This window comes from Wyeomyia smithii, chromosome 2 (assembly GCF_029784165.1).
Source record: "Wyeomyia smithii strain HCP4-BCI-WySm-NY-G18 chromosome 2, ASM2978416v1, whole genome shotgun sequence".
NCBI classification, from domain to species: domain Eukaryota; kingdom Metazoa; phylum Arthropoda; class Insecta; order Diptera; family Culicidae; genus Wyeomyia; species Wyeomyia smithii.
Window position 1 is genome coordinate 262,722,046 of NC_073695.1, and position 16,657 is coordinate 262,738,702.

Below are 16,657 nucleotides of genomic sequence, written 5' to 3' on the forward strand. Positions count from 1 at the left end.
GGTTTCTGAAGCTTTTGATACCTAAATGATTCGATATCAAGAGATTATTTAGTTATAGAAATGTGAACTTGAGTTTTTTTCATTTCTGAATCCTTATGTTTTTTTTTAAAAACGTGTAATACTTTTGGATTTTTGTTTTTATAAATTCGCAGATTCTTGGATATTTGAATTCCTGTTTTCGTGGATCTCTACATTCTTGGATTTCAAGATTCCTGGATGCATTGAATCAGCGAATATTTGAATTTTTGTATTCCAGGCTCTCGAAATGTGGATTTTTGTAAATTTTCTAAGTTGATAACTTTATCGAAAAACTATTCCTTTCTCATATTTTGCCAACAGTTTCAACAGATTTGAGTTAAAGATTGTTATTTAAAAAAAAAAAATACTAGAGGTGGTAAATTTTTTGTCAGCTATTTTAAGGTTATGTTTGTGTTTGCGTGACACAAATCTGCCGAAAGACCAAGAATATATACGGAAACATACCATAGCTCCACATATGAGTTTGATGAGTTAAATTACACTCAGCTGAAAACTTCAAAAAATATCATAAGAAGCCTCGCACGACGGTATCTGGGTTCTTTGCATTCTGTATACTTCTCCATAATGATTAATTCAGTATTCACAAACGGCGAACTCCGTTTGCCACATGATCAGATCGCTTACCGAATCAGGTATTTCTTGGCAAACTTTGAAAGTTTCTGTTACTTTACTTCCTGCGGAATTTCAAACTTGTGCTGAACCGTGAAGAACACTAGCTTCGATAGCTACCGAAAGCCCGCTTTGACGTAAGTCTCGCGTTCCATGATGAGACAGTGAGGCTTTGTCAGCATCTGGGTGTACTATTCCAGACCCATAATTTTTTCACCATGTTTTGCTGTTCGTCACGATCCGGAGCTTTCTGCACTTTGTACGCATCTCTGAACGAACGACTTGGACAGATTCAACTTTTTGGTCACATCCTGGACCGAAGCATTGGAATTCCACGTAAATGCTTCTTCAACACGCTTGTGATCCTGATCCAATGAGGTATACAAAGGTGAGGAAGAAGAAGACATTTGTCTGTATTAGTAACGAAATAAAGGTAAACAGAAGCACGTGTTGGGGTTGTGACGTAGATCTCCAAAAACACGAAAATGCCATTTAGAATTGTGTTCCGCATTGTTTAACAACGCAGGTTGGAGTTTTCAGCCGTAAACTGTCATAACTCGTGAAAATCTCTTGAAAAAAATGTACCGAACATTGATTTTTGGGCATTGGTTTTTGACTTCTACGTCATCACTGTTAACAAAAAAGAAGCCCTTTAAACCCGAGACTCAAACCATCTCCGTACCTTTCTATATTTCATTGATCCTGATCAACAATAGAACATCCATTCTGGTTTCTCTCTCCGTTCCATGCACAGAGTTTTTTAGTAACGTTTCGACTCTCTGTTGGTTGCACGATTCCGAGTTGTTTACCGATGTCCCGATGAGAGCGTTGACGATTTTCTAAGTGCTAGCGCAAAATAAATTCGCGACATTTTTTTCTGTTTTTTTTTATGTATTTCCATTTTTTGAACAACTAACAGTGATAAAAATACAGTGTAAACAATACACTTTCAACTACTTCTATTCAAATTTACAAGAGAAAATACCCATTGGGTAACTTTCAAACGGGTGACAGCTAAAAATATGTAATTTTTTGAGGCTCTCTTACTTTAAAACAAAAACGCTAAGAGAGAATTAAGAATATGTATATGTAAGCTTTCTCTCTCCTCTTACTGCTAGTATTATTTTTGTTTTGTTTATGCACGTTCAGCTCTATTCAAAATGGCATCAAAACAAAGAGCATTCCGCAAGCGCATTGTACAGTTTGCTATGCACTGCACAACAATTTTGGCAATAGTTCTTGGTAAACCCCCTTTGAAAGCAAAAATCGTCCGGTTTTGACTGTGTATAATTTCCTGTAAACCTCAACGATAATCCGCCAGGCCAGAGTACTAGACAGAAAAGAACTTTTTCCTTACTTTCAAAATCATGGTTCAAGCCTAGTAACTTGGTTATCAATCAAGATGTATACCAGAACGAATGTTTGAGCAAAGCTTTAATTTCATTTCTTCTAAAACAACATACCGATGAAGAGGTATGTGTTTTGGTCAGATAAAATATCATCACATTATTTCAAAAAGCACAAATGTTTCTGAACAACCACTCGACTCCATTCGTACTCCAAATACGCAACCCAACGAACCTACCTCAGTGTCGTCCAATCGAAGATTTCTCCGGGATTTTAGGTTCCTTTGGTATTTTATGTTGAACGGCCAATCAAAGTTTTCGTTCATGACATTGAAATTGTCGTGATCTTCGACTGATTAAGATAGGCTTCATAGCCGTTTTTCACCCTGTTTCCCCCACCCCCTGTTTCTGTTTGATTCCCAAAGATATAAAATCAATTTTCTATACAACTTCGGAATTATCTGCTTGAAAATGTTTCATAACTTTTTGTTCAACAGAACATTTTGAACATTTCGAAAAATCGTGTTCATCTAGAGGCTCCCGAATGAAATATGATAACAGTTCCAGATTTAAGTTGTAGTGTGTTGGTTAATTTTTAATTTGAGAAGTATAAACTGCAACTAAAATCAATACAGGTTTGGATACCATCTGGTGGAAGTCTGGTACTTTGTTTGCAATCGTAAAATGCAGGGTGGTGCATATTTTTCGAGGCTGTAAAAGCTATGAACAGAAACCTCGTAGGTAGGTCAATGGCTGGATAGTGCATACCATCAGTACAACGTGTACTTGCAGGCATGAAATATACCCCATAGTGGTCCAGTTTGTCCAGTAACTTCTATCCCGACTACCTCGTTGTATCACCAGGGATACGAGTAACCATCGGTTGTATGCTAACAGAGAAGAGGGGGGAAGGCTTGATCTCCTCGAAGGATAGCCCAACCTTTCTGAGCGTCTGTTTATTAGATAAGAGGCGGCTGACAACAACGTCTGACCCGGAGCGGGTGACTGGATTAAGAAACGGAGTGTCTCGAATGCTATAGCCATCGCGTACAAAAACTTAATTTGCTATAGGTTTTTAATCATTCGTGCTAAATACTTTTAAAAAGAATCAATAGCAGTGTGGTTTCCACCTGCAAATCGAGCTGAATATCATAAAAATATGAAAAGTTTAGGCCAAACTAATGAATATTCAGGAATTGGATTAAGTGAACTCATCGGACACTTTAAATAAGTGATTTAAAATCCCCATCAAAAAACGGGGCCTAGTTGCTACATTCCGATTCGGAACTTAACCTTCTGTTTTTTATACACAGATTTCGCAACCGACTGTTAAGTGTACAGGACAAATGCGGGTCTAGCGCTACGATCCTACTGACACTAACAGTCTCTCCCAAGCCGAGACACGAACCTACGATGACTGGCTTGTTAGGCCAGCATCGTACCTCGAGACCATCTGGGAGATCAATCCATCAAAAACACACCTCGTAAAAAACAACTTTCCAGAAAAATCCGCGTAAATTCAGAAATCCACGTAAAAAGACGCAAAAAAACACAAAAAAAAGTTTCCAGTGTATACACTGGAAAAAAATCTTCTATTTTTTATGAGGAATACAAATTTTAAACGAAATTTGGAAACAAATTGCTTTATTCTGTTATTTTGCATACACTTCTTTCAGGTGTTTTTCATTTTGTATCCCTTGAATAATAGAAACGACTACACAGGATCACTGAGGGCATGTCTGATTTAAAATGCATCAAAAACCATTGTTTGCATTCTGAACGTATAATACAAATCACAAATTCATATAATATAAATCAGCATTCAGTTTTTGTTCAAACTTTCAGTGTCTAAATGTCATCAATTTTACAGTTTATATCAATAAACATTTTTTTTTAAAGCTCGTCAACATTTAAATAGAGATTATAGTGTTCGAGATACTATTTGTTGAAGATATCAACTACTGAAACTAGAACGCTCTTTTGAAGAATAACGCTCAAATCAGAATGGTCTAAATACTTGTTGAAAAGTAATGTTTCCTCTAGTCGAAATAGAGCTTCATTTTTCATTCAAATAAAAAATACTCATGTTGAATTATAAAAGATTGAATTCTGAGATGACCTTCTTAAGAAAATGATCTTAAGAAAATGCTTTTTCAATGTAGAACGGTGATATCACTTAATCTATTTCAAAGTTTTACTACGCTTCCGATTTTACCAAGGGGCAATGCACCTGAAGTTGCAGTAACGGTTTTGCTTTCTCGATCCTAATAATCGAGAATTTTGTGAAAGTATTTTCAATACTACGGCTCCACATTTTCGAAGCATTATTGCTGAAACTATTTCGCTCAGTTACTATCGTCGGTTACTATCATCGAATCGCTGTCAAATACAGTAAGGTCTTTTTCTACGCGGTTTTTTTACGCGGGTTGCTTTCCTCCATTACTCAAAAACGGTACAAGATATCGACCTCATTTCAATCACGTTTTCCGTTTTAGGCCACGAGTGATCATATATCAGTTTTCAAAAAAAAAAAATCACAATTTTTAGTGTATATACTCAAAATTTAAAATATTGCATTGTGGTCTCTAGATTGGCCACTATCATATTTAAACGAAGTTTAAACGTTTTAGGACGGTTTTCTTTGTTATATTTGCAACTCAAAAAAGTCGTTTTTTGCGTGGGCCCATACATACCGCGTAAAAAATGACTAAAGTGTACGTTTTTCTTTTTCGTTTGGTGTTCATTGGTTCATTTTGGCATTCATTTTAAACGAAACTGATGACTGTTTCAGTTGACGAAATGAATGACGCAAAATATTTTAGTTTTCTTTTCTTCAGCGTGAAATTAGCACCACATCATTTGGTGATACTCTTTCAACGCGTAAGCGTAGTACACAAATTACGTAACGCTAAAAGTATTGGTTACAGACAGATACGTTATGTGTAATGTGACTTCTTCCGCAAAATTACATATTGCTCAACAGCCAGGGCTCGAAAAAAGTACGGGTCACAGAAGTTTCTAGACTTGTGCAGAATAAATGCATTAGCGTGGTTAGCTTTTAAAATCTTGCTAGAGTAATAGTACTGGAAGGTAAGCTTAGAATCCAGTTCCACCCCCAGATCTTCAACCACATCAACTCTCTCGAGAGGAGCTTCGTGGTCATAGTACCTTCGTGGTAGTGGTTATAAAAATGTTAGGAAGAGCAGTGCACCTAAATTACTTCCCTGTGGGACACTAGACTGATTCAGGAAGGTTTGAGATTCAGTTGAACCAAGCTTCACTGATACGGTGCGATTCGTCAGGTAACTTCACTTTGTCGACTTGAGCGTTTGCCTCAATACTTCTAATGTAAAATGAGCTGAATTGAACCAGGCTTCAGGTTAATTTAACATTGGAGAACGTAGTCGTGTTGCTCCGTCGTGACGACTTTACTAAACAAATTCGACCCGGCACACAAAGAGGTGATATCGCGGTAGTAGTATTACATTTGTTTCCATTTTTTATTGACTGGGAAGATATTGGATTTTTTCCAAGATTGTGGGAATTTATTCTGTTGCCTTCGGCACATTTCTTAAGTACCACTGATGGTACACCGCCGTTCAAAGTATAAGTAAAATCCTAAAGCTATCATTTCCGCATTCTGCAAAAAATTAAAGGTCGAGGGTGTGATGACGATTGCGAAATTTGTTCATTAAATATTTCAGCATGATATTATTTGTGAAATTACAAACAAATGTTTGTTTATAAAATTGGCTGTGTTTTCTATAAGTGAAAATGAATAAATTCGAACAGTAAAACACGTGGTCAGCTCCAAGAAAATTGATTTTTTTACTACACCGACACAGGCAGCATGAGAAAATGTTTAAAAAGTGAATTTTCAGATACATAAGTTTTGGTTCATCGGATCACTAAGGATATAAGTTTATATAATAATGTTAAAGGCATCAACACAAAAATCAAAAATGTAATTTTGCATTAACCATAAAAAGATTGTCTGCGTCTCTTTTTTTTTTTTTTTCAAAAAGTGCGAATCACTTCTCGATTTTAAAAAAAAAAATGAATTCTGGTATTTGTTATGTTTCGATGTGTCAACACCGTAATGATCCCTAATTTTCAAACTTTAAACAAAAATTTGCATTTTGAATGATTTAAAATTCAGGCATCAATTAACTCCAGAATAAGATTATCTTTACAGGGTTTATTACCGTCCTACAGTCATTACCGACGGCTTTGCTAGTTTTTCGATAATTTCATACATTTTACAGGTGTTGGTTTCCGGTCGAACGTCTCCTCCACAGAAAACTTGATTCTTTCGAAGAAATGTATTCTATTTTGTGAGCAACGGTAAAATGCTAGTTTTGTTCTAAGTTGTATCAACAAGCCAGAGGAAATTGAAATCTTCCTGGAACTCCCTGGAATAAAACCTGTTAATGTTCCGTGAAGAATAGTTTGGTGTTTTACTCTAATCCCACCAGGGCAAATCCACTTCCAAGTCGGCCCCAATCAGTTCAGTCATATTTTATTTAACTTTAGTTGGCAGGATTCCAAACAACGCATCAAACGGTAGTCTCACAAAGGCATTGATGCTCCATTCTTCGATCTCCCCAATATGGCAAACTATGTTGGCACGATCCGCACCACTAGCAGTGCGTACGGTTCTGCCATACCTACCCATAGCCATTGGCCAACAAGCTTCAAATAGCACTCCCGTGAAAAGGGAACAAATAGTAGAATATCCTTTTACGGGAGTCTCGCACAATAGCGCCCATAGAATTGTGCGGCACTTGCCCGTGCCGAGTTTGTCCGAGAGAAAGAGAAGTATTTCCGAGTGATAAAAAGCCAAAAGACGAATAGCCGAAGAAAAGAGCTGAAATGCTTCTCTCGGATCCATCCTGAAAGGAGGCACAACAACCGGCACGGGAGGGCACAGCCAAAAGGAGAATAGAACTAAAGCACAAGAAAAGAGAGAATACCTTTCACAACACGCACACAATAGAGCGGGTCTCGCTTAACCGGGCTAAAATGTAGCTATTCCCTTTTATCCAATTAGAATTCATCGTTTTGTAACACTGACACAGCCAGAGCGCAAAACCTGCCTGCTTGCCTGCCTGAACTCTGAAGCTCTGCGCCGTCGGATGTTGAAGCGCCTTCCATCTGTCGTCTGACTTGACTTGCTTGCCCTGTGCCAAAGGAGAGCGGAAACGAGACGGAACATTACGAAAAGAAACATCGAACAAAAGAAAACATATGATACCACCCTTTTGTTCCTTCGGTAGCGGGCCAGTGCCATGTTGCCAGATTTTTTCCAACCAATATATTCCGATTCGAATTTCCCCTTCTCGAGTTTTGGGTGAAGCTCGACTAATACAGAGGCAAACCAGCCGCGTTACCGAGTTGCACTTGTTTATCGTTACCTACGGTGGTCTCTTTTCCTCACAAGGCAAACAACCATGTGACTTCTTCGGCACTTGGCCGAATGCCTACGCCTTCTAAGAGCCGGGCAAAATATGCTCTCCGTGAAGACATAACAAACACCGCCGAGCCGATGGGCGATGGGGCGGCCGCGCATGCCCAAGATGCCGCTTGACCCCGTCGTCGTCGCGGGGTGAGCGGGAGCGCACTCGTGGTCTTCCGCGAGTTACTCTCGGCAGCATGCCGTGTGCGAATGTCCGAAACTGGTTCCACAACCGTGTGCGCTCTCTCCGGTTTTGCAGCTCGGTCGTGTCCTCCCCGCCCCCCGTTTCACCCACCTAGTCGGTATCCCTTTCGTGGGGAACCATTCGGGGCCCTAGGTTCACTGTAGTGGTTGTTGTTGTTGTAAACAAGTATCGTTAAATGTCAGTAACGTCGAAGGTTTTTGCAAGTTTGGATGTTTTATTATCAATTATACAAACATATAGTGTGGCACAAGGGAATTTTCAGCTGTTCGGCCGAATATAATGAATAAATCACTTAATTAGCATTCCGATTCATTGGTTGCCGGGTGTAAAGTTGTGAAATGTCGCGCCAAGTGCCGATTCTATTGTGACAGCTTTTTTTTTGTCCAACCGCTCCCTCGAATCGTGCTCTTGACAGGCGTTTGATTTTTTTTTTTTGTGTTTGCTGATGCCGCAGGTCAAACTCGAAAATTACGCCCTTTGTATTTACCGCGAGTGTCAAGTGCATATGAAAAAAGCAGACCGCCGCCACCGTCGCCTAGAGTTGATGTCGCGTGCAGTGCAAAAGCCGTAAAGGAGCAAAAAAGGAAGAACGGATTCCTAGGTGACAACGGGCCTTTTGTGCCGGTCAGAACACTGGTGGTCACTCCCCTCGGCGAGAAGAAAAAGTGCAATGCAGTGACTCTTTTTTCCCGTGTGCCTCAACAGGAAAAGTATTGATGAATTGTGTAGAAGTGAGTCTGATTCCGATTTAAGGCCTTGCAAGGTGCTGCCAGGCGCCCGCGCTCCAGCGCGGAACTAATCGAGGAAGCGCAGTGACATCTTCAACCAAGAGTGGACAACGTAAGAGTAGACAACTTTTCAAGATTCTCTATATTCAAACATCTTTGCATATCTGACTGGCACACGGTGTGTCGCCGCCCGCTCCGAACGACTGCCTTTCATCGTTGTTATAGCTGAAACTAATTTGCATATTTTTGTGGTCGGGATCCGATCGGGGAGGGTTGCCTCAAAACTTCTAACGCGTGTTGCCGCCGCTATTGAAAAACCTGACGGCATATCCCGAACCGCACAAAACCGGTACGGTTTTCTTGGCTTTCTTTCCACGCGAAATGTTGGATTCACAAGTTTTGGCAGGGAAAATAGGCTTCTGTGGGATAGAAGAGAAATCGAGGGGGAGAAATAACCGATTGTCAAAATAGCTGAGAATCGGTTGATAAGTAAGGCGTGCGTCGATGAATGAAATCGCTTCAGGTTGTTGTTTCAATCGTCTGTGCATTGCGAATGTCTTGTTAGCGCAGAGCTGAAGTTCATTTGTATATGAATGGTAGCTAATTATGAAAACATAAATATTCTCTAAGAATATTCCGAAGATATATGTTTCATGGCAGGTATAAAATATCACGAGAAATTCTTGCCGACGGACTACAGTTCAGAAGCCGTATGCGTGCTTGTAATTCTTTCAAATATTCAATTTATTTATTTATTTATTTATTTATATCATCAACTGATTGTCTAACAAATCTATATAGAGATTTCTTGAAATGAATTGGGATTGTGTATTGAGTCAAAGAATGACGTAAGTTGATATCAAGTGGTTGCACAAATTGCACGACAATGGTTCATGGCAAATATTTTTCTATTCCGAGTAAGTGTAAGAGTAAGACATTTAGCTTCGATGAAAATGCTGTTGAAACAATTGTAAATTCGGGACGCAATAATGCATTTTTCCTTACTTATTTCCCAAAAGGTGGCATAAATTGAAGCTTTTTGTTACTTGAGGATGAAGGAATTGTCTTTAATTTATAGAATAAAAAGAATAAATCTTATATGAAAGCCTTGAGGGACACCAGAAGTACCTAGAATCGGATTCGAGTTATTCCAATTGAATTTAATAAGTTTTTGACGATTAAACAAACATGATGCAAGGCATTGCTACAGTTCGCGCAAAAAAGCTTCTGCGTAGTTTACATTATCTATCGCATTCAATGAATAATTTATACATTTGGGTAAATTTCTCGATGTTGAACAGCCCTTAAGAGAAGCCTGCTTTTGATTGCAAACATAACGTTTCGGTTACAATTGTTCCATGCTTTTTTTACAACAACTAAGTTTGGTGAAATTTCCGACAGGTAGTAGGACTCATTTTTCGATTTAGTGCTAACGTAAGAACTATATTAATCACATAAAAACGCGACGCGCTAACGGACACAACACTTATTCCTCTAACAAACGTAGAAGGACAACAAAAAATTACCTTTCAAGTCGACCGGTTTCGGTCTCCGTGTTTTTGTTGTCCTTTCATGTTTATAAGAGCAATAAGTGTTGTGTCCGTTAGCGCGTCGCGTTTTTAGGTAGTAGAAATGATCTTTTCTTATATTATTTGCAATGTTTCGGAATTCCAGCGAGTCCAGCTCAGTCTAAATTTTTCAACACCTGCAAAATATTCTTCACATGAAGTTGGCTTACGTCGATATCCTTCGAAAACTCCAGATCAGTGGTTCCCAACTGGTGCCGATGCCTTTAAAGTGATCGATAAAGGGGTCCCATATACTCGTCTAAGGGACCGAGAAGCCCTTGTTAAATTGATAACTTTTTCCACATACCTCCCTGAGAGCAGCTTTTCCACCCTTCTGCATTTTTTTTTTAATTTATTCAATTTTATAGACTTCAACATTAGACACATTCTCTGCGAAGGTACACCAACAAATCGTTATTGAAATGCATATTTCAGCAATGCAAATATTTTTCCTAGATTCTATAGTATTCAAACTTCCAAAAATGAAAAATTTAAATTTATAATACTTAAGAAACTGTAGAAAACTCTTTGCAAAGTTCAAGTAAAATTAACAAAAAACAAGCGTTTTTTACATATTTTTTAAATGGTTTCAAATAAGCAAGAATATATTTTTATATTACAATTTTTTTTATTTGAGCGTTGTGACGCCACGAAAAAAGTACAGTTTCTTACTTCGTGGTAACTCCTTCTATTTAATCAAACTAACATTTCAATCTCTTCATACTCAAAAATAACTGCAAAGACTTAGCTTTGCAAGGGACTTGTGATAAGCACCAAGAGTCCCTGCCCAAGTAACACACGTTGGTATAGAATAGTTGACGTTACCTATTCCATGACATGAATATCACCAGAAAAGCGCAAAACATGAAGGCTAGTAGAACAAGTACCGATAACTGCATGAAAGCAAGCCAAATTGATATAATTAAGTGGCAAAATACATCTCGAGTACTAATATGGCAATGCGCAAATCTGTTGCTATGACAACTGTTAACCAGCGCATGCGCAAATGTGTTGTGTCTGCGCAGTGCAACTAGATCGACAATTGCTTTTATCAGTGGCAGTTTTAATTGATTATAAAATGATGACAAAAAATAATATCCAACCTTACAAAAAGAACTGTTTCTTTCGCTTGAATATTGAAATTGTTTTCGCATAGTTTCAACGTTATCTGGATATAAAATCAAACAAAACTAGAAAACGTTGTTAGATATACAACAACAAAAAACTAAAGTGATATTGGTTACACTGCAAGTGTTTTGTTTATCTTTTGATGGCGCGTTTTGACCCGCTTCGAATAAAGAAATCGTTCATATAATTTAAATATTAATTTGATCAAGTAATTTTAAGTGGGGTGTTGCATCCTACGACTATTGTACTAAGGAAAAGCATTTTACAGGTACGTAGTGTTGTTATTAGTTGGTTTAATGTCTTATGAAAAGACCAAGTGATAGTGATTGTCATTCTTGAACTCATGTTATTAAAAACATCTCCAAAACCAGAAAAAACGAGCTTGTAAAAAACAACTTCAAACACAATATAATAACACAAGTTTTCAATTGCGCTCATGGGCGTAGCCAGAATTTCAAATAGGGGCTCAAGCTCTCCAAAATTTTAGAAGTAAAAAAATGGTACACTAAGGTCACTTTTTACGCGGCTTTTTTTACGTGGATTCCGAAATTTACGCGTTTTTTGACGCGGATTCCGGAATTCGCGTTTTTTTACGCGGCACGTATTCCCCGCGTAAAAAGCGACTTGAGTGTGTTTTGAAAAATAGAAATAAATACTAGTCTATAGCGATTGTTACATCAAGGCAACCAGTGAAAAGTTGTCCTTCACATCAGAGTGGAAAATTTGATTATTCTTTGTCCAACCTCAAATATAAATAGATGTTCTTTACTAAAAACTCTTAAGTTCATTCAAACCTTATTTTGGCGACGAGGGTCTCAAAAATCCACGAGCATGGCAGAAGATAGAGTTGATCATCAGCCGCAACCGGGAATTCAAGATGTGATTCACAAGATGGCCCAAATTTTACAACGGATAGCGGTCCTGCAGCAGCAGCGTCAGTATCAAAACCCGGAGCAGATTTTGGAGTCCCTCTTTTCGAATATCATTGAGTTTGTCTTCGACGAAGAAAACGGAGTTACGTTCGGACGTTGTTGTTTAACCGCTACCAGGACCTCTTCGAGAACGATGCAGGCCAGCTGAAAGATGCGGTGAAGGTACGTTTACTTCTCCGGAAGCTGGACACCCATTCGCACAGCCGCTATCTCAACTACATCCTGTCAAAGCTTCCCAAGGACGTGAAGATTGAAGACACAGTCAAGATTCTCAATAAAATCCTCGGGCATCAAACGTCAAACGTTTCGGGAGCGGTTCATGTGTCTCTTCACGATTGTTGTTGACCATCTGCCGATGAACACTCAGCAAGCAGAGAGCACTCAACCGCTGCTCTCGCTGCTCAAATATTGTTGATCTCAGCCAGGTTTTCACCCGACGTAATGTTCTGAACGAGCGTTCAATCGTGCATGCTTCCATAGTGGAGCAAGTGCAATTTTAACTGCTTTCTCAGTCGCAGGGGAGAAAGAACGGACTTTAGCTAGCAGGTCTATAAAATCCAACTCTTCCAAGTTCTTACGGTCTGCTCTCATGCTGCTGCAATGTTAATACAGAACTTCCACTTCTCCAACAAAGTTGTCAACTTCATAAAAAATTACAAATTTTTCGGTTTTGCGCTTGAACTCTTCCAACGACATGCGTATTACGTTAGCGGGATGCAGCAAGGACAACGCGTAGGCAGGTGCACTATCTTCATCGAACCGTGTATCCAGTCAGGTTACAAGAGAATCAAGGTAAGGAATTGTCACAGCTCGGTTCCAATACTCGAAGCTAGTTGATGCAGGCGGATTTGCTCGGTACTTTTGCCGCTGCAATATCCTTGGTGGATCAACCGAAAAACCTGTGCAATTCCACGCAACATAGCGCAGATATTTCAATCAATTATTTTTGAACTGCCTGATACTTTACACAGATGTTTCTATGGGCTAAAGATGTCGTTTTGTGCTATTAAAGTTATTGAAAACAAAATTCTGCACCAATGTCAACATTTAGGGGGGGGGGGCCCTGCCCCCCTCTGGCTACGCCTATGATTGCGCTTATAGTACACTTATATGACTACTTTAATTGTTACTTATTTTCTAACATGTTTTGTGTGTTACTTGGGTGTAAGTGCAGGAAATTGAAACATTCGCACTGATTCTACTTTGGAAATCGAATGTTTTATCAATTAACTCCAAACTTAATTCTACCCTACCAAAAAGAGTCGAAGAGAAACAATTCTCTTGTCCAATTCTTCGTCCTGTCCTTGTCAATCCTAACACTTCTAATTAATTAGTTATACATTTGTATCTTCCGTCTCGCTCAATTTACTCAATACTCAATTTAATCGTAAATCGTTCGGTATTTATTATTGTTATTATTATTATTTTAGGTTATTTGCCATGTGGCCGTCATCGTTTCGTTCTCATCGGAAACGCATTTCGACTTCGAATGCTATAGAAAAATGATAAAGTATCGTTCTCCTGAAATAAGTAGAATTGCTAAGTGCTTTGAGAAATGCTTATTAATCATACATGCGCGGCTATTATTTCAGAACCTGTCTGTGAGAACGGAATGTCGCGATTTATTCCTAATTCGAGGAACATGCATGGACAAGAATATTCCTATAAAATGTTTTCCTAATTTCTTGGAAGGCCTGTTCATACCTTTAATTTGACACTCAAAGATCTCGGCTAGGTTGAATACAACTTAAGCTGCAACCGGGTTTAGTTTGCGTTGTAACGTCACGAATTTTTTTTCTCCCCATATAGTATTCGTCTATGTTTGATATCATACTTGATGCGTCTCAATTAGTTTACGTCACACCTGTCATATAACTGAGAATAAATTTTGTTTTCAATCATTAGACTGTGGGTCATCCAAGAGTATTGTTACAATCTGAAAAAATCCTAATATTATTATATTTAAAGAAAAAAGTTCGACCTGTTCAGAAAATATCAGTATCATTCAGTGGTTACGGGTTATTCACAGGTTTTTACACGTTTTTCAAAACAGTCATTCTACAAATTAGGTTTTCTCACCTAACCCACAGAGAACAGACGTTCATCTTATTTTCAAAAGATGTGTAAAAACATGCAACCGTCATTTACCAGTAAGTGGTGATGCTCCCGCTATGTGGCGCTCTTGTCACTTAAAAACCAAGCACTGATATCGATTAAATATCGATACGGCAATATTTATGCAGTGTAACTGGGGCACCACAAGATAGATGTCGTTAGTATATTAACGTATTTTAATTCAAATTTTTACACATGATTTTCAAATTTCTTTATATGAACATGAATGTCTGTTCTCTGTGCTTAACCGTCAGGTCTAGCTCGTTTCATGTCAAAATGAATTTTATTTTTGGGTGCTGTAATATGATAATGTTTCGAAATGCTGAAAATTTTTTTTTTATAGTTTTATTAAAGATTATGCGGGAATTATTTTATTGAATTCTTATTTATGTCTAGGTAACTCTTCGTCTAAAACCAGTGATGGAGCAACCAGCAAGTTTAAAAACCAATAGGTATATGCTGCGAATGCACAGTGTTTTATTTGCTGATTTCGTGCGCAAAATTATTAGCGTCTTCAACTTAGGTTTTAGTGATATACTTTATTCGAAAAAGTCTCTATGTATTATATTGTGCTTCTTTTAGAATGTACGATTTAGTGATTAATTCACCTAGAAGTGATATGGAAAATTTATTTTTTCAGGGCAGTGAGACAGACAGCTAGTGTCTTCGAAAAAGTTGTGGCAAACGGTTTTACTAGCAACTTTGTCGATGGTGTCGGATTTCTATCTGATATGTTAAAAAAGAAATAAAAAGTTTTATTTGCAACGTTCACTCAAATCATAATTTTAAATATAACTTTTTTCCTGGATTTTCTACATATTTAATACCTTCTACAAAATTATATGCCAAACAGAAATACACATTTTTTTCTGAACATTTGATCTAGCTATGATTCAAAATAAAAAAGTTATTCGACCATTAACGGTTTTTCATGGGTTAGTTTGATTTCAAATTACTCAGACGTACGCAAAAATACGCAGATAACTTTTTAATGTTCTGATAGCACGTCTATTTCACTTTCAAAAGAATATAAAATCATTTGTCTAATGAAGACTTTTCGATTGTTTCAATGAAAAAAATCTTTTGCATGAAAATTCTAACTTTATCAAATAACTTTGTTATTTCTGAATATAGCGTTTTACGATCTACAGCAAAAATATAAATCCAATAAAATCGCGTTATTTTTTAGCAGGTCATAAAAATATAGAAAATCATGGGAAAGAGTTATAATGAAAAATATGAATTTCTGGTCAAAGTCAACACATTACGTCATCTAAAGTGAATCAAGAATCGCGGGACTATATAGGATTGACTTCATCAGAAACAGCCCCGTATTACAAAACTTTTATCGATAACACTGGTCGACAAAAGCGAGAAATAAGTGCTGTCCTAAAGCTCAAAATAGCTCCCCTAGCGATTAACAAAATGCGTCATCTTACGTGAGAGTTCCCATAGTGATTGCTCGCCGGGCTCGTCGCTTCAACGTTATGTTTACGAAAAAACTAATTGAGGTCTCTAAAAAAATGTTAGTGGCTGTGGGGGAACGACAAAAAATTTATAATCTTTAATTTTTTTCTAGTTTGAGCTTTAGGGTCACACCTGTGTTGACTAGTGTAATCAAGTACAATCATGACGTCGGACTTTTTGTCACTAAGCTATTGATTCTTTCGTAATAAAACAGCCAAAAATTCAAAGGTGGTGGTTTGTGGTTTACAAAAGGGGTCTCAAATCCCGTGCAGAATAATCGTGGTTATACACATTTATCATTGATCTCAGTTTAAGAAAAATAAAAAAAAATATTATCATTATACGACACTTTAAGCTTGACTCTCAGAAAATAAGAGTTTGATCAAATAAGTGAGCGCTCGCGATCGAACAAATACCCAAATAAAGCAAGGCAATTAATCCGTGTTGGGCAATTTTCACTGGACTGCTTATTTACAATTAGCAAATTGGCAATTTCGGTGAAATTTTAAGTGGTTGGAGATACTATTAGCGTCGCTTGAAATTTGACCATTGGATCGTTAAACGTAGAATTGCAAAACTTGCAGTGAAACAGAGAAAGAGAAGATTTCAAAAATGACTCTATTTATTTAAAAAAATGCCATTCAAAATTAAAGGTTTTCGCTCTCCACTTGAAAATTCTTCCCCTCTTAAGTTTGTACATCCAAATACTATTTTAATACACTTTAGAAATTTTTCGTTTGATTTGGTGTAGTTTTGATTACCACATAGTATTGAGTAACGGTGAATTGAAATGAAATTTACGTCGTTGGAAAGTTATGTTTGAAAACGCGAACAACATCTGGTTGCAAGGAGCAAGACAACAAACAAAATTTGATTATGTGACTCAATAGAAAACTTAATACACGTGAATCTTTGACAAACCATTCAATTAGCCAAATTAGGAAGAAACAAAAGCTTGGTTTATTTGATACTGCTCTAATATTACTGTAAACTGGGGATAATAAAAAAGATCCTTGAACAGTACAAAAGTTTGAAAAGTATTATACAAAAACACTCAATTTAGAG

General features: G+C 37.6%; 1 protein-coding gene across 3 annotated transcripts in view; it reads left to right on the forward strand.

The window, feature by feature from the left end:
* Positions 1–7,637: 7,637 nt before the first annotated feature.
* Positions 7,638–16,657, forward strand: part of LOC129723352 (SOX domain-containing protein dichaete) — a 189,475-nt gene continuing 180,455 nt past the window's right edge. Inside the window, exon 1 of one of the 3 annotated variants that reach the window (XM_055677530.1) lies at positions 7,638–8,494. The gene's annotated coding sequence lies outside the window, so the exon portion shown is untranslated. The remainder of the gene's footprint in view (positions 8,495–16,657) is intronic. The other 2 variants (XM_055677529.1, XM_055677531.1) reach the window with 2 other exon arrangements.